The 26,383-nt window shown below is 36.1% G+C and overlaps 1 non-coding gene across 1 annotated transcript; it reads left to right on the top strand.

Moving 5' to 3' along the window:
* The first annotated feature begins 16,248 nt into the window (after positions 1-16,248).
* Positions 16,249-16,352, top strand: LOC112753080 (small nucleolar RNA R71). Its single transcript, XR_003177480.1, has one exon. It is a non-coding gene; the product is annotated as a small nucleolar RNA R71 (small nucleolar RNA).
* Positions 16,353-26,383: the final 10,031 nt, after the last annotated feature.

Genomic DNA, 26,383 nt, shown 5'->3' on the forward strand with positions numbered 1-26,383 from the left:
AGCACCAGATGTACCACTTTGACTGGGACGCCGTTCTCAGAGTTATCGCACTACCTGGCAGCCGTTGGATCTACGGATACCATCGCACCTGCCCTAAGGGAATATTGGCTTCAGCACTTACCATGGAGGCTCACGTATGGGCACAGATCATGTCCCATTATGTCTTTCCGAGCACTCACGAATCATCCTTCACTGCGGACATGGCCGTTCTTCTATGGTGCATCCTTATAGACCAACCTCTGAATCTAGCTAGACATATCCGGAATGCCATGGGACACGTACAAATCATGGGCAACTTACCTTTCCCCGCCCTGGTCTCAGATCTTGTCTCAGTAGCCGGAGTCTCCTACAGAGCTGGGGACACCAAAGCCATACTTCCACGGGATGATCAATACGTCCCTAATGGGAAATATATCAGACCTCCAGCTGCCACTATCAGCCAGCCTACTGAACCAGTTGAAGATATTCCTTCTTCAACACCACAAGCACCTACTACAGACCAACTGCTCCAGCAGATACTTGCAAGGTTGGATCGGCAGGAATAGAAAGCTAAGATGAGAGAGCGCCGTAACAAGCGCCGATTCACATACCTCAAGGAGCTGATTTTGGGAAAATTCAAGGACTCAGACACCCCGGACTCCACTTCCTTTACCAGCACAGGGAGCCATGATGGTCTCGACTGTCGAGATACTGCTACCAGCCCACCTTTGTTCTTGACAGATGGCACCGAGGACAGTGCAAAGCCTTAAGTGTGGGGAGGTCGGTCAGTACCTGACTTCCGAAGGTAATTTCTCTTCCCTAACACCAATAAATTAGGATACTTGGTTTGTTTTTCTTTTGTAGAATAGGATAAATTGCATAGTAATAGATTAGTTGCATGCATGTTCTGCTTGATTAAAAAGACAATAAGTTTCTTCTAAGACCCTATCTTAGGAACAAAATTTCACTAATTTTAATTAAAACTTTTATATTAAATTTGCTGGAAGTTGTATTTGGAACATGATTTTTGAGCTAGAGAACACACAACCAGAATTGAGCCTTTATGAATGGTTACATTATTTAACCATAATTATTTTATTCTTGTGTGTTTACTTCTCTATGATTGTAATCTATATTTTGTTTCATCCTATATGTCCAATGTTTATTATATTTATATGTTTGCATATAATTGAGGCCATTATTTGTTTAGCCCACTTATCCAAATTAAGCCTACCCTCTCAATTACCTTTGTTAGCCACTTTGAGCCTTTAAATCCCATTTGTTCTATATTTTACCACATTACTAGCCTTAAGCGGAAAAACAATTATATATCCCAAATTGAATCTTTGGTTAGCTTTAGATAGAATTGTGTGAGTCAATCAAGTATAGGAAATTGTGGGAACAAAAGATAATAAGGGAATGTGTCATGATAATATAATGGGAATTTGGGTACCTACTCATGTGAAACTATAAGAATTAAAAATCTATGTGCATTGATAAGCTATGTTATTTTTATGTTTTTATGTTTATGAAAAAAAAATCCAAAAATATTCAATAATTAAATAAGGGGACAAAATTACCCCAATGCTAAGTTAAGAATTCAAAGATCAATGCATGTATGATAAAATTAAAATAAAAAGTTGAAACATGAGTATGGAATGTGAAAGAGATTTCTGGGTAGCTAGGTATGAATTCTAAAGTTATATAGAATATATATAGGTTATGTTAAAGCTTGGGTTAATTAAAGATTCAAGTTATAAGCTTACTTAGCCATATATGTATCCTTACCCTTACCTTGGCCCCATTACAACCTTGAAAAGACCTCATGACGTTTGCATTGGTATATTAAATGTTGTTGACTGGTCAGGAGAAGAACAAAAATTAGAAAGCATGATTAGAGAAGGATAGAGTGATGACCCTATACACTAGAGAGACTAGAGTGTACATACATCATCAGTGAGGGTTCCATGCTTGAATTTCTATGTTCTCTGCTTTCATGAGCTATCTTCTTGAATTTTTATCTGTTCTTACTGTATAAGAATTGAGTTAGTGGAATTTGGTTTGTAATTGTTTTGAAGAGCTTATTTACTTTTGATCAAGTAGACAAGAATCATATAGTTGCATTCACATATATAGGTTGTATTGCATTGCATGAGTTCTACATGTTCCTACTCATTCATATTATCTCCTTCAACTAAGCATGAGGACATGCTAATGTTTAAGTGTGGGGAGGTTGATAAACCACTATTTTATGGTTTATATTGTGTTTAATTGTGTGGTTTTATCATGATCTTTACCCACTTATTCATATGATTAGCATGCATTTATATTTCCTTCCTAAATTTATTACATGATTGAAAACTTGCTTCCTAGAGACTTTTGATTATGTATTTTAATTCTCCTTTATTCCATTTGATGCCGTGATCTATGTGTTAAGTGTTTCAAACTTTATAGGGCATGAATGAGTTGGAGATTGGAAAAGAAGCTTGCAAAAATGGAAGGAACACAAGAAATTGAGGAGATGACCAGCGAGAAGTGACGCGGCCGCATGGATCACGCAATCGCGCGAAAGAGAGAAAATCGCATTGACGCGGCCGCATGGCTCACGCGACCGCGCGGATGGAATAGCACAAGCGACGCAGAGGCGTGGACGACGCGCCCGCATGGAGAAGCAAAGCGCCGAATGACGCGTCCGCATGAATGACGCGATCGCGTGACGTGCGCGATCTGCATAATCTGCAGAATCGCTGGGGGCAATTTTGGGCCCTGTTTCGACCTAGTTTTCGGCCCAGAAAAGCAGACTAGAGCCAGGAAACATGCAGAGACCAACAACAACATTCATTCTAGATAGTTTTAGTTTTTCAGATCTAGTTTTCCTCTCCTATAGGTTTTTCTCTCTACACATTCATAGTTCTTAGGATTTTTAATTGCTTTTTGCATTGGGATATTGAGAAGAGTTGTTACCTCATCAAGACTTCGTCATTCTAGTTCGTTTTCTTTACTTGGCTTTACTCTTCCATGTCCTTTAATTTATTTCAATCTTACTGTTGGATTATTTTAGAATTTATCAATACAAGAGTTATTTTTATTTTTAATTAATTCCTTCTAGTTTTATTTATCATGTCTTCCTTTAATTTCCTTTCTTATGTTATGAATTCCACATTCACAATGAGCGAGTAGTTCCCTAACTTAATGGGGAGTTGATTGAAAGGAACCCTTGAGTTGGAGTGCTCAAGGGAGAAATTGTAATTGGGTTTATTATTGGTTTGCTCTCTAGTCACTAACGCCAGTCCTTCCAAGTAAGCGGATTGGGACTTGTGAATAGAAACAACATTCCAACTTGTTTGACTTTTCCTTACCTAGTAAGGGATAACTAAACAGAACAACCCCAATTATCAATTAATCTTGAATGTACTGCAACAAGAATAGGGCTTCCAACTAATCTACTCCCAGTCAAGGCTTTTATTTAAATTACATTAATTCTCTGATTTAATTTCCTGTCATTCAACTCAAATTTTTTTTGAAAACCATCTGATTAATAAAATAGCACACTTTCCTGCAACTCGTTGGGAGACGACCTGGGATTCATACTCCCAGTATTTTAACTTTAATTTCTGTGACATCCTTTTAAATTGATAAGCGGATTTCTGGTTGGTTGAGAACCATACTTGCAACGCATATCTTATAACAATTCTTAAGTCGCCAATATTTGCCACGTCATTCACCACTTCCTCTGCAAGACATAACCACTGAAGGATTTACACCTAGATACATACACGACCGAATTTGCCAAAAATCGAAATAAGGGAGCAACACGCTAGGAGATCGAGGAAGAGGAACGGAGGATTTACCATTTTTGGCAAGATAAGCGAGTGCGTGAGTGGCGCACTTGGTGGCGGCTCGATCTGACTCCTTCCATGAGAAAGTGGAGTCGAGGATGGAAACCTGCTCCTGGTCCTCGGCAAAGATGGTGTCACGGGCATCGCCGGTTACTCTCCCTCTGATCTCAAATGCTACGACGAGCTTGATGGTGACAATGGCAAAGAGATGAATACGCGGGGGCGAGTAGATCTAGGATTTCATTCTTCCTGTTCTTCCTCTTCGAATTTTGTTAGATAAGTTCTTGTTTAGAGTTAAATTTGTTTGGGTTTAATCCAGAGTAGGTTAGCAACTGGCTATTGGTTTAAAAAATTGGTCTTAGAAATTTAAACTAGCTTTAATACATGGGAGTTTTAAATTTTATCATAAATAAAATATATTATGGAGATTTTCTAAAACTTCCACAAAAAAATCCCTATAAACAAGCAGAAATCTTGTAGTGTATAGGGACTTAATTGTATTTTTAAATTATTAGGGATTTAAATGTTCGCAAAATAAAAAATCAAGGATATTGGTGCATGATGGAAGTTAGACCAATTAAGAGATTGTAATGTAAGAACAGCGTTGCGAGTATAGCCCTTAACCAGCTAAAATCCACCTCACCAATTTAGAAAGGTGTCACAAAAATTTAGAATAAAAATACTGGGAGTATGAGTCCCAGGTCACCTCCCAACGAGTTGCAAGGAAGGATGCTAATTTATTAATTAGGAGTTTCCAAGAGAGTTTGAGAGTTGAATAACGAGCAATTAAATAATTGTAAATTAAAGCAATAAAAACTAAGAATGATTATTAATATTCTAGATAAAAAGCCTTGACTGGGGGAATGATTAATTGGAAGTTCTATCCTTGTTGGGATCTCTTAAGTGTAGTATTAAAAAGGTTGTTGTTTTCACTTAGTTAACCCTTACTAAATAAAGGAAAGTCAAGTGATTGAGCTAACTCTTATCCGCAAATCCTAGTCCTCTCCCTTGGGAAGGTCTAGCGTTAGTAAATACAGAATTAGCCAACAACTTCCAGTTTAATCAGCACTTAAGCCTTCCAACTCAAGTGTCTCCTTTTAATCAACCCCCATGTCAAGTACGGAATCTACTCCCTTGACATGAATATAGCGCTCATAAAAATATAAGAAGAAGACATGATAAAATAGGAATTCAAAATTAATTAAAAATAAAAGTAATCCATTGCATCAACAATCCATGAAAATAATCTAATTACCGCTCTAAACAAGAATTAAGAATATGGAATAAATAAAAGAGCAAGTAAGGAAACAAACTAGAATAGTGTCTTCAACGGAGGTAATGACTCTTCAATATCCAAAAGCAAAAGCAATGAATTAATAAACTATGAATGTAAAGAAAACCTAAAAACTATCATAATGAGAATGTGTCAATGTGTGTCTGTGTGTGTGTTGAGTCTCTGCTTGTTTCCTGGCTTTATTCTGTGTTTCTGGGCCGAAAACTGGGTCAAAACGCGGCCCAAAATCGTCCCCAGTATTTTCTGTTAATTTTGCAGATCGCGCAAGTCACGCGTAGGCGTCAGTCACGCATGCGCGTCATTTGGCGTTTTCCCTTATCACGCGTATGCGTCGTCCACGCGTACGCGTCAGGAACGCGCACGCATCGCTGTAATTTTCTCCTTTCCGGGCGCTCGCGTGAGCCATGCACGCGCGTTGGTGGTCGCTGGTCATCTCCTTAGTTTCTTGTGTTCCTTCCAATTTGCAAGCTTCCTCTCCATTCTCTAAGCCACTCCTGCCCTATAAAGCCTGAAACATTTAACACACGGATCATGGCATCGAATGGTATAAAGGAGGATTAAAATACACAAATTAAAGATCTCTAGGAAGCAGGTTTTCAACCATAGAACAAAACTAGGAAGGGATTATAAAATCATGCAATTAGTATGAATAAGTGGGTGAAGACTTGATGAAACCACTCAATTAAACACAAGATAAACCATAAAATAGTGGTTTATCAACCTCCCCATACTTAAACATTAGCATGTGCTCATGCTTAGCTTAAGGAGATAAAATAAATGAGTAGAAAAAAGTAAGACTCATGCAATGCAATGCAATGCAACCTATGAATGTGACTATATGATAAAATGATTTTTGCCTACTTAGTTAAAAATAAATAAGTTCTTCAAGACAAAAAAATAAATCAAATTCCACTAATTCAAATTATACAGTAAAAACAAGTAAACTTGTAGGAAGACAGCTCATGAAAGCAGGGAATCATAGAATTAGGCATTGAACCCTCGCTGATGGTGTATATACACTCTAGTTACTCTAGTGTATCGGGTAATTCACTCTACTCTTCTCTAAGCATGCTTCCTAAACCTTGTTCTTCACCTAACCAATCAACAAGTATTTAGTATACCAATGCAAACATCATGAGGTCTTTTCAAGGTTGTAATGGGGCCAAGGTAAAGGTGAGGGTATATATATGGCTAAGTGAGCTATAAATTGAATCCTTGATTAACCTAAGCTCTTACCTATACATACTCTATATTCTTCTTAAATCATGCCTAGCTACCCAAAATTTTTCCACCTTTGTATTACATACTCATGCATCAACTTTTCTCTTTAGCTTGTATCACATATGCATTGATTTTTATTGAACTTAACTTTGGGGTAATTTTGTCCCCTTATTTATTTATCTAATTACTTATTTATTTGAATATTTTTGGGATTTTTTTTTGAAAAATAAACATAGCTTATCAATGCACATGGATTTATAATTTTTCTAGTTTCACATGAGTAGGTACCCAAATTCCCAATTAATTTATTAATGTAAAAACATAACACATTCCCTTGTTAACCCATGTTTCCACTGTTTCCCACTCTTAATTGACACACAATCTCTATCTTAAGCTAACCAAAGATTTGGGGTATTACTTGTTTTTCCGCTTAAGGCTAGTGATGTGGTAAAATATAGAACAAAGGGGATTTAAAAAAGGCTCAAAGTGGCTAACAAAGGTAAATGGAAGGGTAGGCTATTTGGGATAAGTGAGTTAATAAAATAATGGCCTCAATCATATGCATGCATATAACACATTAAACATTTGACATATAGGATGGAACATGCATACAAATAACCTATTACTATGCAATTTATCATATCCTAAACAAAAGAAAAATTAAATAAATATCCTATTCTATTGGTATTAAGAAAGAGAAATTACCTCCGGAAGTCAGGTACTGACCAACCTCCCCACACTTAAAGCTTGGCACCGTCCTTGGTGCCATCAGTCAGGAACAAAGGGGGGCTGGTAGCAGCATCTCCACAATCGGGACCGTCATGGCTCCCTGTGCTGATAAATGAAGTGGAGTCCGGGGTGTCTGGTTCTTCTTCAGGTGGGTGGTTACCAACAAGCAGCTCCTTGAGGTATGTAAATCGGCGCTTGTTACGGCGCTCCCTTTGCTTTCCTTTCTGGTCAAGCAGGTCTAGCTTCTCAAGTATCTGATGGAGTAGTTGGTTTATTGAAGGTGCTTGTGATATGGAAGCAGAAGGAATATCTTCGGCCGGTTCTGCAGGCCGGCTAGCAGTGGCTGCTGGAGGTCTGATATATTTCCCGTTAGGGACTATCTGATCATCCTGTGGGATTATGGCCTTGGTGTCCCAAGCTCTGTAGGATACTCCGGTTGCTGAGACTAGATATGAAACCAAGGCGGGAAAAGGTAGGTTGCCCGCAATCTGTACGTGTCCCATAGCATGCCGAATGTGTCTTGGTAAATTGAGGTGCTGGTCTGTAAGGATACACCAGAGTAGAACAGCCATGTCTGCAGTGAAGGAGGACTCATGAGTGCTCGGAAAGACGTAATGGGACATAATCTGTGCCCATACTCGAGCTTCCAAGGTGAGTGCTGAAGCCAATATGCTCTTAGGTCGAGATCGATGGTATCCATAGATCCATCTGGTGCTAGGTTGTGCTATAACTGTGAGAACGGCGTCCCAGTCAAATTGATATGTCTGGTGCTTGAATGAGGCTTTTCGGAATGCATCCAATCCTTCTAGTGCAGGGGAAAGATCTAGAGCTCTTTAAATAGCATCTTTAGTTATGGGAACTTGCTTCTGACGGACATAGACAGACGGCATGGTTGGCATGTGAAAATTGGAGTAGAATTCAACTACCCATGAGAGGTTAACCTGCCATGGCTGTCTCTGTAGGAATCCCCATTATCTTCGCTCAATGCGGGGATCAACAAATTCAATAATATGGGTCGGAAGAATGAGAAGGTGCTCATTGTTATAATTCCTCTAGGCCAGGATGGGGAACATCTGCTCACAGTAGCGGTTAGTGAACCGCGCAGTGTCCTTTGCTGGAAAAACTTTCTCTTTTTCATGGACCTTGATGATCCTCTTGATTCGCTTTGTTGAGGGCTTTACTACTGTTGAAGATGGCTCTGCCACTAGTGCTCTTTTTGTTCCTTTCCTTGCTGGTTGTTTGGAAGTAGCTTTCTCTTTACCCTTCTTGGTGGCCATCCTGAAAAGGGAAAAAGTAAGTACATGGAAAGGTAAGGGTTCGAGCAAGGAAGAGGATGGTATAGGTGATAATCAATGCACGGTAAAGAAGGATGTCGTTAACACATGGTCATGACTGCATGTGAAAAGTTCATCAATGGAAATATAGCAAGCATGTGATGGCAAGTAGATGCAAGATGTTTATTGGCATACCGGCAAAGGCATGAGTAGCATAGATCAAGCATTAATTGCCTAATTTGATTATCAACTCTTTCAAACTAACAATCTGTTTGTATTGACAATTATATTTAATCAATAAAATATAAAAGGGATTTTGTGAAAAATAACAGGCATTTAGAGTAGTAGAATAGAATAATTTAAAATAATGTGGAATGCCATACGGGTTTTTCACAAACACATAGCATGTATGATAAAGATGTTATGGAAAGTATTAAATTGAACATGCAAACAACCCTTTAAGAACTAATATTCATTGTCAAACAATTCCTTAATAGACTCAAGCAAAATATAGATGAAAACAATCATCCAATTAAATTTCTAACACCAATTAAAGGAATAAAAAGAAAAAGAAAGAAAAAGAAAATATAGATAATGAAAGTTAAAAAAAAAAAAGAAGAAAAAGAACATAAATAAAAATAATGGAAAAGTGAAAAGTGAAGAAAGAAAGAAAAGAACCTTGATAATGGATGTGAAAAATAAGGGGGAAAGGTAAAAAAATAAGCATGAATAAAGAAGGGAGAAGGGAGAAGAAAGAAAAAAGAAGGGAAAAGAAAAGATTTGGATTTGGGAAACAAAAGATAAGATATCTGGCGCTGATCTGGATAAGTTGTGCGTCGCATGTGACACGGACGCGTGGGGCATGCGTTCGCGTGGTTTGTGATAATTTCAGGTGACGTGGACGCGTGACCTGATTTGTGCTATTGGCGCGAGTGCAGCCTCGCGTATGCACAACTCTCTGTTTTATACGCACATTGCTAAAATTTTGGGTGACGCGTGCGCGTGGGTGACGCGCACGCGTGAATGGCCATATTCTGAAAAACGATGCAGCCGCGTGGGACACGCGTTCGCGTGGTAGGGCTTGTGCTTCCAGCACCATTCCAACCCCAATCCATCATAACTCTCTGCCATATACCCATTTACGTCGAGTTCGCAGGGTCACGTGTACGCGTGGGTGACGCGCTCGCGTGGAAGGCTATTTTGCAATTTGACGTGGACGGGTCAGGGATGCGTACGCGTAGGCGTGTTTTGTGCCTTAGGCACGCCTTCAGCCACGCTCCCGTGCAACTCTCTGCTTCTTTTCTTCTTGTTGCGAAAGCACCTATGACGCGGACGCGTCAGCGATGCTTGCGCGTCGCGTGCCCCTTTTTTTTATATATATGCAGAATGCAAATGCAGGTTATATGCAGCTATATGCAGAGATTATGAGAAGAGTCATTAACAAAAACAAAATAGAATAAAGTAAAATAAAACTAAGACTAAAACAGAACAATCATACCATGGTGGGTGTTCTCCCACCTAGCACTTTGCTTTTACATCCTTAAGTTGGAAGGTCTTCAGGCTCATTCTGCTTCTGTTGGTGGGTCTTCCAAGAGGAAAACCTCTAGCTCTTTGTGATCCTTCATCTTTTCACCATGATAAAGCTTTAGGCGATGTCCATTGACCTTAATGAATTTGGAGCTAGAAGGATGACACAGGTGAAAAACTCCGTATGGCTCTGCCTTTTCTATTCTATAGGGACCTTCCCATCTTGATCTTAGTTTGCCTGGCATAAGCCTCAGTCTGGAGTTATAAAGAAGAACTAACTCCCCTGGTCTAAACTCTATCCTTTTTATGTGCTTGTCATGGACAACCTTCATCTTCTCTTTGTATCGTCTGGAGTTGTCATATGCTTCTAGTGAAGATTCTCCAATTCTGCTAGTTGCAGCTTTCTTTCAGCACCAGCTTTGTCAAAATTCATATTGCATTCCCTTACAGCCTAGAAAGCCTTGTGTTCCAACTCTACTGGAAGGTGCCAAGCCTTTCCGTATACCAAGCGGAAGGGGCTCATCCCAATGGGTGTCTTATATGCTGTTCTATATGCCCAGAGTGCATCTTGTAGCTTGGCACTCCAATCTTTCCTATGAGGCTTTACTATCTTCTCTAGAATGTGTTTGGTTTCTCTGTTAGACACTTCTGCTTGTCCATTGGTCTGGGGATGATAAGCTGTTGCTACTTTGTGAACGATCCCATGCTTCTTTAGTAATCCTGTTAGTCTCCTGTTACAGAAGTGAGTGCCTTGATCGCTCAAGATTGCTCGTGGTGATCCAAAGCGACAGATAATATGGTTTCTAACAAAGGAAACAATAGTGTTAGCATCATCAGTATGGGTAGGAATTGCTTCCACCCATTTAGAAACATAATCTACGGCTAACAGTATATAAAGGTAACCATTAGAGTTTGGAAATGGACCCATGAAGTCAATGTCCCAAACATCAAAAATTTCACAGAAAAGCATAATCTGTTGAGGCATCTCATCCCTTTTAGATATATTACCAAATCTTTGGCATGGGGAACAAGATTTATGAAATTCAGCAGCATCTTTAAAAAGAGTAGGCCACCAGAATCCACAGTCTAAGATTTTTCTAGCTGTTCTTTGAGGGCCAAAATGTCCTCCACTTTCAGAAGAGTGGCAGGCCTCTAAAATAGACTGGAATTCTGTTTGAGGCACACAACTTCTAATTACCTGGTCAGCACCACACCTCCATAGAGATGGGTCATCCCATATATAATATTTAGACTCGCTTTTCAGCTTGTCCCTTTGATGCTTAGTAAAATTGGGAAGGAAATTATGGCTAACTAGATAATTAGCTACAGGTGCATACCAAAGAACTACTTCAGATACTGCATGCAAGCTATCAAATGGAAAAGCATCATTTATAGGAGTGGAGTCATCCTTAATGTGCTCAAGGCGACTCAAGTGGTCTGCCACTAAATTCTAGTTACCACTCCTATCCTTAATTTCTACATCAAATTCTTGTAGCAGCAGTATCCAACGTATCAACCTTGGTTTGGACTCTTCTTTAGCTAATAAATATTTTAGAGCTGTATGGTCCGAGTACACTACTACCTTACTACCAAGTAAATAGGCTCAGAATTTATCCAGAGCAAAAACAATAGCAAGAAGCTCTTTTTTAGTAGTAGTGTAATTAGACTGAGAAGCGTCTAAGGTCTTAGACGCATAAGCAATTACGAAGGGATCCTTACCTTCGTGCTGGGCCAGTACCGCTCCTACTGCATGGTTGGAGGCGTCACACATGATTTCAAATTGCTGGCCCCAGTCTGGTCCTCTCACAAATGGAGCTTGAGTCAGGGCGATCTTTAGCTTATCAAACGCTTGCATGCAATCCTCACTGAAGTCCTTAATGAATCTCCTGTAAAAACCTGCATGGCCTAGGAATGAACAGACTTTCCTCATGGAGGAGGGGTAAGGTAAACTAGAAATGATATCTACCTTTGCTGGATCTACTAAAATACCAGTTTTAGAGACAATGTGTCCTAGAACAATCCCTTGTTTTACCATAAAATGACATTTTTCAAAATTCAATACAAGGTTTGAACTAACACACCTGTCTAATACTCTAGCTAAACTATCCAAGCAGAGGTCAAATAAATCTCCATATATGCTAAAATCATCCATAAATACTTTCATACAGTTCTCAATAAGATCTGAAAAGATACTCATCATGCATCTTTGGAAAGTAGCAGGTGCATTACATAAGCCAAAAGGCATCCTTTTATATGCATACGTTCCAAAGGGACATGTAAAAGTGGTCTTTTCCTGATCTTCAGGAGCTATATGAATTTGAAAATAGCCTGTATAACCATCTAAAAAGCAGTAATGGGATTTACCTGACAGGCGATCGAGCATCTGATCAATAAATGGCAAGGGGTAGTGATCCTTGTGAGTAGCTTGGTTAAGACGCCTATAGTCAATGCAAACCCTCCATAAATTCTGCACTCTAGTTGTCAGGAGCTATCCATGCTCATTCTTTACTATTGTGACTCCAGACTTCTTGGGGACCACTTGTACTGGACTGACCCATTCACTATCTGAGATGGGGTAAATGATATCTGCTTCAAGTAGCCTAGTCACTTCTTTCTTGACAACTTTTAAGATTGTGGGATTCAATCTTCTTTGGGGTTGACGGACAGGCTTTGAGTCCTCTTCTAAATATATTCTGTGATCACAAATTTGAGGGCTGATGCCTACTATATCTGCCAAGCTCCACCCAATTGCTTTCTTGTGCTTTCTCAGCACACTGAGCAGTTGCTCTTCTCGTGGGAAAGTGAGTTCCTTTGTAATGATAACTGGGAACTTCTGATTGTCCTCAAGTTAAGCATACTTGAGGTGTGGAGGAAGGGGCTTTAATTCTAATTTCTGCTCATGGCTAGGCTCTGGATCATCCGAGGCTAGTGGTAATGGTAACGTGTCGTCATTATGTTCAGATGGTGTCCCCACACTTGGACCTTGCTCCATGTGCTTCTCTTCTACTTCTTCTTGGTGAACTTCAGCCACAGTTTCATCAACGATGTCACACTGGAAGATAGAATGATCTTCCGGAGGGTGCTTCATAGCTTTATTTAAACTGAAACTTACTGTTCTACCATCTATCTCAAAGGAGTAAGTTCCTGAGAATGCATCTAGCTTGAACTTCGAGGTTTTCAGGAATGGTCTTCCAAGCAGGATTGATGATGGTCTTCCTGAGTCATTAGGGGGCATTTCCAGGATATAGAAGTCAATGAGAAATGTGAGCCCCTTAATGCTCACTAATACATCTTCAGCAATTCCAACTACTGTAATAATGCTTTTATCTGCTAACACAAAACGAGCTGCCGACCTTTTTAAGGGAGGGAGCCTTTGAGTATCATATATAGACAATGGCATTATACTAACACACGCTCCTAAGTCACACATGCAATCAGAAAATATTACACCTCCAATGGTACAGTTAACCATGCATGGACCTAGATCACTACATTTTTCAGGTATACCTCCCATTAAAGCAGATATAGAACTACCTAAAGGGATAGTTTTTAATTCATTAATTTTCTCTTTATGAATGCATATGTCTTTTAGAAATTTTGCATATTTAGGTACTTGCTGAATAACATCAAAAAGGAGAACATTTACCTCAACCTTTTTGAAAATTTTTACCATTTTGGGATCAAGTTCCATCTATTCTCTGGACTTCCTTGCAAGGTGTGGGAATGGGATAGGGATGGCGCCGCTTGTAGCTTCTGTATCCTTTGGTGGTCCATTCCTTTACTGAGCTACTTCTTCTTCAACCTTGTCTTGTACTTCCGCTTCCTCTTCAGCATCTTCCACTTTCATCACATCCTCAGCTGGGGCGTGTATCTGTGGGCTTGGCTCCTCTTGGTTCCTCTCCTGCAGTGTGATTCTAGACCTCAAAGTAATGGCATTGATGCCACCCTTGGGGTTGGGTACGGGTTGAGAAGGAGTTCCACTGGAGCTTAAAGGTTGGGTAGTGGAAGTAGGTAATGAATCTATTCGGGTGGCGAGAGCTTGTAAAGTGGCATTCAGACCATTTAGAGTAGAGTTCAGTGTAGTCTGCATGTCTTGTTGTCCTTGTGCAAGAGAATGAAGCATCTCGTCATTTGATGAGGAAGTGAGATAAGTGATCTGAGGGACCTGTTGTTGGTTGTGCTGGGGTCCTTGTGATTGCCTTAGGTGAGGACCTTTGTAAGGTTGGTTCTGGTCTGCTGTCTATTATTGTTATTCCACCTCTGGTTTAATTGGTTGTCTCTGCCTCCTCTGTTATAGTTTTCCCTCCAGCCATGGTTGGAATTATCCCTCCAACCTTGGTTGGAGTTGTCTGATGATTAGACTTTTGTGTGGTTTAGAATTCACAATTGAAGTCTCGTTGCAAGTATAGTTTCTAAGCCAACAATAATCCTTTCATACAAAAATTTGTTTGTCACAAGTACAAACCCCTAAAATCTATAAACCGAAGTATTAAACCTCGGGTCGTTCTCCCTAGGAATTACAATGAAGTGTCTTGTTATTAGTTGTGAGGTATTTTGGGGTTTTTGGGATAAGAGACATGAAATGTAAATGGCAATGAAAATAAGCTAATAACTAAAAAGACCTTGGCAAGGTTTAGTGGTCAAGGATCTCTATCCTAATCACTAACCACAACATGAGAATTGGCAAGGACCAACCCCACTAAGTCATCCTCTAACTAATGAAGGAAAGTTAAGTGACCTATGTCAATCCAAGACCATAAGTCCTAGTTCTCCACCAAATCAATTAGTGAGATCTAGAGTTAATGGCTCCCAATCATCAATCCCTTGGACATTAGTAACTCAATAGTTCCTAAGCTACCTTCCCAAGCCAAGAACACAAAATTCTACTCTAAAATCCAACCAAGCATTTTATCAAACACTTGGAAGGCATAAAAGGAAAGCATAGTAAAAATAGCAAGGAAAGTAAATCTACACTACTCAATAGCAAGGAATTAAACAACAACAAATCAAATCAACAATAAAGGAACATGAATCATAAATTGCATTAAAGGAAAATGGAAGAACAATAGTGCATCAACATAAAAGTAAAAGATTACAAGAATTAAATGCAAAACTAGAGAGAAAAAAGGTAGAAGAAGAAGAATTGCAAAGAGAAAAGTAAATCAAAGCATAAAATTAAACTAGATCTAAGAGTTCCTAATCTAGATCTAACCTACTCCTAATTCTAGAGAGAAGAGAGAGCTTCTCTCTCTAGAAACTAACTAAATCATGATAAAACTAACATAAAACTCAACTAATGACTAGATGTCTCATCCCTCTTCAATCCTTTAGTTAAATAGCATCAGAAATGAGTTGGATTGGGCCCACAAGGCTTTAGAATTCGCTGGCCACTAATTGCTTTTAATGAATCTCATCCAAATCGGCGCGTACGCGTACATGCCGCATGCGCGCCCTCTAAACATGATGTAACTATGAAAAATCTTATATCATTTCGAAGCCCCGCATGTTAGCTTTCCAACGCAACTGGAACCGCATCATTTGGACCTCTGTAGCTCAAGGTATGATCGATTAAGTGCGAAGAGGTCGGCTTGACAGCTTTTGTGATTCCTTCATTTCTTCATGAGTTCTCCATTTTTACATGCTTTTCCTTCATTCCCTTGATCCAATCTTTGCCCTTAAACCTGAAATCACTTAACAAACATATCAAGGCAGATAATGGAATCAAGGTGAATTAAATTTAGCTATTCTAAGTCCTAAAAAGCATGTTTTCACTCTTAAGCACAATTAAAGGAGAATAACAAAAACCATGCTATTTCATTGGATAAATATGGGTAAAAGGTGATAAAATCCCTTAAATGAGGCATAAGATAAACCCTACAAATGGGGTTTATCATTGTCCTGCCATCCTTGGTTGTAGTTGCCGCTTTGTTGATTGTATCCTTGATTCAGGCGGTTATAGAAGTTATGAGTAGCTGCCACAGTATTGTCTTCTTGTTGGAGCTGCGGGCATTCATCAGTATAATGACTATAATCAGCACATATGCCACATACTCTTTGGGGAACTAAATGTTGGCTTTGTTGTGGTGGGGAAGGCTGAGCTTGTTGTTGATTCAACTGTAATTGCTTCAGTAGGTTGGTCATTTCACATATACTCTGTGTAAGAGCAGAAGTCTCAGTGCTAGAGGAAACTTCTGCAATGACTTTTGAGTGGCTATTCCTGTGCCTGTGATTCCTGGTGGACTCAGCTAAGTCGCTGATTTGTTGCCATGCTTCATCTGCGGTCTTGTACTTCTTCAGAGAACCATTACTAGCACCATCTAGTGTAGTCTTATCCCGAGGCTTCATGCCTTGAGTAAAATAGCTGATCAACACTAGCCTGTCAATCATGTGATGGGGACATGCGTCCAGAAGGTTCTTAAAACGCTCACAGTACTCATAGAGAGTTTCTGATTCACCTTGAACAATGCAGGAGATCTCTTTTCTCAATCTATCCGTAACTTCAGCTGGAAAGTATTTTTCCAGGAATTCTCTCCTGAGCGTATCCCAGTTAGTAACAGTCGCTTCAGGTTGGGAGTAGTACCACTCCCTCACCTTTCCCTCAAGAAAAAACGGGAAGGCAGTTAACAAAATAGAAGTTTCATTCGCACCCTGATGCCTAACAGTAGAACAGGCTGTCTGAAAATCCCTGAGGTGCTTGATAGGCTCCTGAGCAGGTAAGCCATGAAACTTGAGCGTCAAGTTGATTAGTGCAGTCTTCAATTTAAAATCTGCAGTCAGAGTTGGATGATGCACTTGATACGGCTGCATTGTAAAATCTGGGGCTCCAGCTTCCTGGAGAGTAATCCTCCTAGGTGCTGCCATTCTATCTGCACGTGAATTAACTGAATCAGTAGTAAAGGAGCTTGTTTCGCTCTCAGATGGCGGTTCAGATTCACCCTCAGATGAGACTGGTGAATTTATAACAATCACTTCACCACCCTCAGAGGCTAACTGACATCGAGCTCGCCTAATACGTGAAATAGTTCTTTCAATTTCAGGATCAAATGCGGCTAAGCTCGGATTAGGCAGTGAACGCGTCATTCAATGAAAGAAACATATAGCTCATGGTAATAAAATAAAAAAAATAAAATATGCAAATAAAAATAAAAATATGTACACTAATTAATAATTTAGCACACAATTGCAACTCCCCGGCAACGGCGCCATAACCTGGTGCATGATGGAAGTTAGGCCAATTAAAAAATTGTAATGTAAGAATAGTGTTGCGAGTATAGCCCTTAACCAGCTAAAATCTACCTCACCAATTTAGAAAGGTGTCACAAAAATTTAGAATAAGAATACTAGGAGTATGAGTCCCAGGTCATCTCCCAACGAGTTGCAAGGAAGGATGCTAATTTATTAATTAGGAGTTTCCAAGAGAGTTTAAGAGTTGAATAACGAGCAATTAAATAATTGTAAATTAAAGCAATAAAAACTAAGAATGATTATTAATATTCTAGATAAAAAGCCTTGATTGGGGGAATGATTAATTGGAAGTTCTATCCTTGTTGGGATCTCTTAAGTGTAGTATCAAAAAGGTTGTTGTTTTCACTTAGTTAACCCTTACTAAATAAAGGAAAGTCAAGTGATTGAGCAAACTCTTATTCGCAAATCCTAATCCTCTCCCTTGAGAAGGTCTAGCGTTAGTAAATACAGAACAAGCCAACAATTTCCAGTTTAATCAGCACTTAAGCCTTCCAACTCAAGTGTCTCCTTTTAATCAACCCCCATGTCAAGTATGGAATCTACTCTATTGACATGAATATAGCGCTCATAAAAATATAAGAAAAAGACATGATAAAATAGGAATTCAAAATTAATTAAAAGTAAAAGTAATCCTTTGCATCAACAATCCATGAAAATAATCCAATTACCGCTCTAAACAAGAATTAAGAATATGGAATAAATAAAAGAGCAAGTAAGGAAACAAACTAAAATAGTGTCTTCAACAGAGGTAATGACTCTTCAATACCCAAAAGCAAAAGCAATGAATTAATAAACTATGAATGTAAAGAAAACCTAAAAACTATCCTAATGAGTATGTGTCAATGTGTGTGTGTGTGTGTTGAGTCTCTGCTTGTTCTCTGGCTTTATTCTGTGTTTTTTGGCCGAAATCTGGGTCAAAACGCTGCCTGAAATTGCCCCCAGCATTTTCTGTTAATTTTGCAGATCGCGCAGGTCACGCGTACGCGTCAGTCACGCGTGCGCGTCTTTTGTGCAGACTCCGATCCACGCGTACGCGTCAGGCACGCGCACGCGTTGCTGCAATTTTCTCCATTCCGCGCGATCGCGTGAGCCATGCGCGCGCGTCGGTTGTCGCTGGTCATCTCCTTAGTTTCTTGTGTTCCTTCCATTTTTGCAAGCTTTCTCTCCATTCTCTAAGCCATTCCTGCCCTATAAAGCCTGAAACACTTAACACACGGATCACGGTATCGAATGGTATAAAGGAGTATTAAAATACCCAAATTAAAGATCTCTAGGAAGCAAGTTTTCAACCATAGAACAAAACTGGGAAGGGATTATAAAATCATGCAATTAGTATGAATAAGTGGGTGAAGACTTGATGAAACCACTCAATTAAACACAAGATAAACCATAAAATAGTTGTTTATCATATTTATTTATCTTTTTATAAAAAATTTAAATATAATTCGGTTTATATTGTGTAAATTGATCGGAACAAACCGGATCTAATAATTATAGTACGGACAATTGGGTTTATTATTTTTACTATAATAAACCGATTTTGTTCTAGTTTATTAAAAAATAGCTTATTTACCAGTTTAATAAAGATGTCCAATCATATTATGACATGTGTACACCTCTTTAAGAAAAGACATTTTTTGTGTCTTTATTAAAGCGGTCTCCATTAGAATAATAGTATGATGCGCTCAACATCCGATCTATCATGCATAAGTGAGAGATTATTGAAAATAAGTAATATAATTACAAATTAATCTATCATGTGTTAAATATTTTTTTTATTAAATGTATTATTTAATTAAAGAATTAATACAATAAAATTCTTAATTAAATTTAAAAATTATAGTATTAAAAAATAAATATTTTATAATTTAATCTAAATTATTCTTATTTAAAATAATTAATAATTGAGAGAGAGAAAAATGACTATTGAACTGATTTATTTTAATATTTTTTAATGATTAATAATTACTGCATATTTATCAATATGATATTCTCAAAATAAACATAGTAATTAGAGTTTCTTTTGACTTGTGACTATCACGATAATCAACAATGTATTTATTATACTTTTATTTCGGATGTCTAATACTCTAGGGTGCTAGTTGAATGGATATTGATTATGATTTAAATACCTGTAGTATTAATGATTAGTCAATAAAAAATTCATCAAACTCTTGGTAAAGAGTTTGAACTCTATGATTACAATGATTGAAATGAATAAAACTTTAGACAAAGAAATTGAAAGAATGAAGAAATATATTTCTTAAGTCATTTACAATTCATTATAATAATGATAATAAGTTAAAGTTTGACAATTAAATCATACTCTAAGGATTAACCAAGAGTTGAAAAGATGGAATGAATTATACTTTATTATTCTCAAATTTTTAGTATATATATATATTATTCATACTATCGAGTCATTGAGGAGTGTTGCTAGATGCCAACTTTGATTAGTAAATTTCGTATGACTAATTTACTATCCCTTAGTATTGAAGGTCACACACTAACGAGTGTTCTAATCTTTGTTAAAAAATTATTTAATTATTATTTTGATTTTTTCAAATAAATAATTATTTTTCAACCCCAAGAATATAATACTATGATCATTAAGAATATTAAATGAGAATTAAAAATAATTAGTTATTTTATTTTTAAATTTGAATTTTAAGTTTGGATGAGATTCTAACTGATTATGTTCAAATTGAGTTGTGATATGATTCATAAGATTTCAATTTGAAATAAGATACAATTCATGTTTGAAATAAAATAAGATTTAAATTTTAAATGAGATTCAAATTTGACATTTGTAACAAATCTCATACTATGCATAGGTATGACAAGAAGTAAAGAGACATACACAAATATATGTAAGTCTAATTCTTGAAAAAAAAAATTGGTTTAATTATTTTGTTGGTCCTTATAGTTTTATCAAATTTGTAATTAGGTCCCTATATTTTTTTTTAATTGGGTCCCTACACTGCTTTTAATTTTATAATTAGGTCATTCCTAGTGTATAAAAATATTAGAGTTAACTGAATATTTTTTCACAAATTGATAGTATTTATAATTAAAAATCTAATTAGATTTTTTACCATAGGCATTTTAGGATAAATCTTCTGTTAATTTTAATATTTTTTACATAAAAAGGACCTAATTACAAAAGTAAAGCAGTGTAGGGACCCAATTGAAAAGAAAAAAGTATAGTGACCTAATTAAAAATTTAGTAAAACTATAGAGACTAACAGAATAATTAAATGAGAAGAATTTTATAGTGTGCAAGGAGTTGCAAGAAGTTTTTCAATTTAGTTAAAATATCTACTGGTCAAAAAGTTGACATAAAAAATTGATGTTGGTATGAATACACACGGTGCATTCATACCATCAAAGAAAAAAAAATTTTTACTAGCGTACTTAGATATTTATATCTGATCTATGTTATTTGAATAATTTTAAAAGTATAAAAAATAGATCAATAAAATTATTTTATTATTTTTATTGCGTGTTATTAAAATATTATAATCCGTCAGTGATCACAACCGATTTCAAAAATCATATGGCATATTATTTGGATTCAAGAAATTTATATGTTAATAATGTTTATCATTCTAATGAGAAGTAATTGAAATTTGACAAATTTGCTACACCACAAATGGAGTTTATTTGGTTGATTTTTTCATTTAGATATATAGCTAAAAAATTACTTGAATTTAAACTTGTTAAATGCTAATGGACCAAAATTTTAAGTATAAATAGACAACAACTTTTAAGAAATAATTGATTTTGTCTCTTTAGATTTTAATGTATTACATGACTTCAAGTATCATGTAAATAAAAAAAAATGAGCATTTTTTTTCTATTTCTATTAGAGTTCTATTTTTTATTTAAAAAATATTTTTTTCTCTCATTCTTTCTTCTTCATCCATCTTTTTTTTTATCTCTGTTTTCTTTCTTTTATCCTTTCTACCAACTTTTTTTTTTCATTTGTTCTTGCCCCTTCACTTTCTTCTAACTTCCTTCTCCTTTCTTCCACTTCTACTCCTATTCTTTTCTTTCTCATTCTCTTTTTTTATTGTTTAATATTTTTTGTGGTGTTTTCTCTTTTCTTTTGTAGTATTTTATTGTCTCTTTTTTATGAGTGGTATAAGTATGGTGGTACATATTTATCAGATCCAGATGAAGGATAGTGTAAGATCCAAAAAATTTTAACTAGATAATTAATTAATTAAAATTGAGTTAAGAGGGTTTTCAAAATGCTCAGTCAGGATTAAAAATTCAAAACTTATTTAAATGTTTACAAATAAAATTTGAACTCAGAAAATTATTTAGAGTGTAAAAATATAATTAATTATGAAAAAATGCTACCGGCATCCTAGGTAAATGTACACGTTTAGGTATGTCCGATACTGCGTATAAAAAAAATAAAAGTATAAAATGGCTAGAAAATTATTTAGAATACAAACCAGAATGCATATCTTTAAAATTTTGGCCCTAGATTAGGATCAATAGGTGAAAGGACGAAACACCCTTCACTTAGTGGCCCTAAACACGTGACTCCATTATTCGTTTTCATTCATTTCACCCAAAATGAGAGAGAGCTCGAGATTGAGAGAAAAGAAAAAAGAAAAATCCCAAATACTTTTTACCACTCTCTTCCAATCCACTTTTGTTACAAACTGGAGCTCCGATCGAAGACCTGTTTGTGGCCACGGATTCTTCTCATCTCTCTCTATGTTTTTATACCACTATTGCGGTGAGTAATCACGAGAATTTCTCTCTATTTCTCTATTTTCTACTGTTTTTGTGTTTTAGGGGTGTGAGGAATTAAAATTGAGATTTTGATGCTTTAGGAGAAGCTCAAGCTTACATTCTAGCGGGATTTTAACCCATGCTCATGTGAAATAAGGTAAGAAAACTCTTTTATTTTATTTTTCCTAAATTGTTCAAAAACCTAGTATGAGAATTGTGTGATTTGTATGAAATTAAATTGAGTAGAGTTAATTGAGGCTTGGATTGGTCGAAGAGAAGGACTCAAGAGGTTAGAACCATCATGAACTAAGGTATGGGTTTCAGTTTCAGATAATCACTATATAATGCTATGTAAAACCCTAGGCTAGTTGACTTTAACATATTGTTAGATTGATGTTGTTGATGATGATGGTTTTGTATGAATATGTGGTAATGGATGGTTATTGATTGTTAAATAAAAATGGCCGGAGGCCTTGATTTAGTGAGTTTCTGATGCTTGATATATATATTGATGTGTTGTGGTATGATTGTGGGAATTGAAATTTTTACGAGGAATATATATAATTGAATTTGGGGTGGATATTGTTGTTTGTTCGAAAATTTTTCATGAGGAATAAGATTAGGGGTGAGTGAGGTTGAGATTTTGAAAGTGTCAAATTGTATGATTTTAAGTGGATGAAAGTTGTATAATGGTTAAGGTGGGAATTGGGTATTGGTTGCAAAAGAAAAGCATTTTGAGAAGGGTTGTTTTGGGTGTTGCAGAAAAAAGAGTTTTTGGTAAATTTTGGTCAACTTCGATGGGCCATAACTTGGCACTTGAAACTTGAAAATTTATGGAATGTGTTAAAATAAATGGGGATTGTCTTTCAAGAACGGACTCAAAACGAATTTTGTACTAAAAGTTATGATCTTTTGAATTTTGGTGGTTAAAACTGAATTATGCAAATTTTGCAACAAGGTAGCAGAACTGGGTTCTGTGCGTACGCACCTATGCTGCGTATGCATAATGGCACTTTTGTGTGTATGCACGATTCCTACGCATGCATCATTCATGCATCCTTAAGGAACCGAGACAGGTTCCGTGCGTACACACGAAGCCTGCGTATGCACCATTGTGCTAATTTTTCAAAAGTGCTGTTTTTGAGCTGTTAAGCCTTTTCGGCAAGTCTATACCCCCTGTAACCTTTGTATGGAGTCTAAAAACCGTTTTTAAAATCACAAATTCATTGGGAACAGAATTAATTAACTTAAATTGAAATATTTCCTTATTAAACTCTTTAAATAGAATATTAATGTTGTGAGGATGATGGTTCGTCCCGTTCATAGTGAGGTCGATGGCTTTGTCCCGCTCACGGATTGCTGAGGTTGATTACTTTAATAACGGAAGAGGTTATGATGGATTATATTTTACTAAATTGGTTAAAATTGAATATGATTATAAATGTAAAATGATAACTGAATTGGCAAGGACGTGTGTTTTGTCCTGCTTGCATTATTGATGAGGAACCTGTGCCTGGCAAGGATGGTAGTTTTTGTCTCGCATGCTTAGTGTTGGGGTGTGAATATGGGGATAGTGGTTTTGTCCTGCCCACATTCTGGTTGCAAGGTGGGAATACACTCTCATTTGTTTTATATGGCACGGCCTTATGGAGAAAGGTGGTAAGGCACTCTCTCTCGATTTATTCCCCCTGGTGATACCTCTGAGAGAAAGCGGTAGGGCACACCCCCTCGAATATATTCTTCCTGGGGATGCGCAATAGAGAGACCACATCTAGGTTAGCTACCGGATTTGTTGGGTCTGGCAGTTTAATACATGAGCTCACGACTAGTAGGACAGGCATGCATCATGTACATTTGTAATTGCTTAGGTGTACATAATTACTTAGTTTGCCTATTTGATAATTCTGTTTAACTGCTAATTATGCTACTTGTCATAATTGTCCTTTATTTGTGATTACTTTGTACTCATTATTGTTTGTGGTTGATCCCATTTATAGACTTGAGACTGAGAATAATGATTATGACTGTTGGGAGTGAATGAGACTAGTGGTAGTTTAAAGTACATTTACTTTAGCAAATTAACCTGTACAGATTTGTTAAGACCCTTGGCTTGGATTCCTGCGAAGATGGAGATCAGGATTGTCTAGAGGGTTCATATTTTCTTATGTAGTCTTTATTTGGAACTATTACTCTACTGAAAACCTTTGGGTTATCACCTGTTGTTGTTATCTTGTTTTTCAAATATGGGACGCAATGCACTTTGTTGAGAGTGTGCAGAATTCAAAAGGTGAAGTGAAGATAATTACTTTTGAGATTTTATTTTGACTCTAGAATTCTCTCCCTTTTGAAAGTATATTGTATATAACTTTAATTTTCTCTTAGAAGCTTTTTGTTGGAGAGATATATTTATATCTTGTATTATCTCTAATAATGTATAATTTTAGCCGATCTTTTCTTTGCTGGTCGAGACTAGTGACTATTATGTATTCATTTTGAATTTTTGATGATTTCGCTTATGTATACCAGGCCTAATCGCTTTGCCAAAATCCTTGTGTGTCTAATGGCTGACGATTGTTTAAATTTTCTTCACAGGCTCCTAGTTTTAGTAATATCCTTCTATAATTACGTATATATCTCTTTTCTAAATGTGGTAACGTCTCGCCATCGCTGATTTACAATTTAAGTGTAAAATTCTGTGTGGTAGAATATTACAGATACACTAAAGTTTGTTTTTTGTTCATGAAAAAATCTTCATACCAAAGGAGGATTCAGTTTTAAGTGAAAAAAAATAATTTTTTTAAGATATTGTATCACTTCCTGTGTATATCTAAAAATTATAAAGACTCAAATTTGTTTATATTTCTACTTCTTAAAATTCTTTGAAAAACTTTGGGATTATTTTCAATTTATAGTTTAACATAGAAAATATTTACCTTTATAGATCTAATTCACCTTATTAAGTAAGTACAGTATGAATATTTCTATGAATAAAATGAATTCTTTTATTAAAAAAATGTATCATGTAAATGGAAGTGGATATCATTCACGCCATTATTGATTAGGTTTTTGTCTTCAACATAGTATTAGATAATCTTATTACACAAGCTCTGCAGTCTTCAGGTGTGAATCTGTCTCAGAGGGCATATCGTCTAGCTCAAAGGATTGTTTTATACTTTATTTTTGGCCAATCGTGTTCAAGAGCAACAATTTTTAAGTATTTTTCACAGCATTGTTTCTATAAAATATTTTTTTAAGTGCATGGAAACTAATTTGTGGCTGGTAAGTTAACATTGGTTTAGGATGTCTTTTGGTGGAAAAACTTAATTCATTTATTGTCTCAAATTGCCAGCTTCCTTTTCACAATTTTGATGGTTTATTTCTTCTTTGAATAGATTTGAACAGAACAAGCATAAGGCTCTACTTTTATTATTATGAAGTTTCAATTCATAGTCATACTAATTACATTTATATGTGTACTAGCAGAAGACCCGTGCAAGGCACGGGTTGAAAATTTCGGTTCCTTCTTTTGGATTTGTTTTTTCAGTGTTTTTGGATTGTCACTTTTTACGTTGATAAAAAGTACTTTTATTGTTTAATTCTTAACAAAATGTAACATATTTATTTACTCTATCACTACTCAATATATAAGTATTTTTTCCTAACTCTTCATAGTTTGCATAAGTATCGTTGTTTTTCAAAACATTAATTTTGATGAGCACGTCTTAGAATTGGCTATAGAAATCCTATCTCATAGAACATTGTATCTTGTTCAACTTCATAAATTATGCAACAAATACAACTTAAAAATATAAACAATACAATTAAAAAGATAAACATAAATAAGACCCAAAACCAATATAATTTATGTATATAAAAAGAATTCTTTCATCGCATTAAAATTTAAGGAAGGGAGAAATTGAAATTGAACCGTATAAAATTTTATAGGGTTTTTCACGTATTACAACAAAAATATATTATTATTCAAATGCATAAAATTAAATCTTCTAATATTGAGATAAATAAGAGTCAAAATTGAGAAAAATTATCAGTAATCAAAAGAGTAAAAATTGCTTTAGTTTGATACTTGAACCTAAAAGAAATATTTGGTTTCCTAATAAATTAAAAATGTTATCAGTAAAACATAATAAAAACACAAAAAAAAATTCATATTAGTTATTAGTTATGAGCTAAACAAATAATATCAAGTTTAAAAAAAATTTCACACATACGCAAGTCGCAAATTTATTGACCTAAGATCTCAAATGCAAGTAATTCTCCTCACACAATAAGAACAGAGTTATTATTATAAAATATATAGTTAAACTTACTATACAGTAAATCAACTAATCATAAATAAACTATTCGAGTTGAGTCACAAGAGCCTGAAAAATATGGTAAGTGAACGAAGTTATTAACCCACTCAAAGACAACTTATTAACTAATAATTTGGTTATGCGTATAATGTTAATACAACTCATTGTGTTTTAAAATAATAAAATTATATTTTTATGTTGATTCAAACAAAT

This window comes from Arachis hypogaea, chromosome 15 (genome assembly GCF_003086295.3).
Source record: "Arachis hypogaea cultivar Tifrunner chromosome 15, arahy.Tifrunner.gnm2.J5K5, whole genome shotgun sequence".
Classification (NCBI taxonomy): Eukaryota; Viridiplantae; Streptophyta; class Magnoliopsida; order Fabales; family Fabaceae; genus Arachis; species Arachis hypogaea.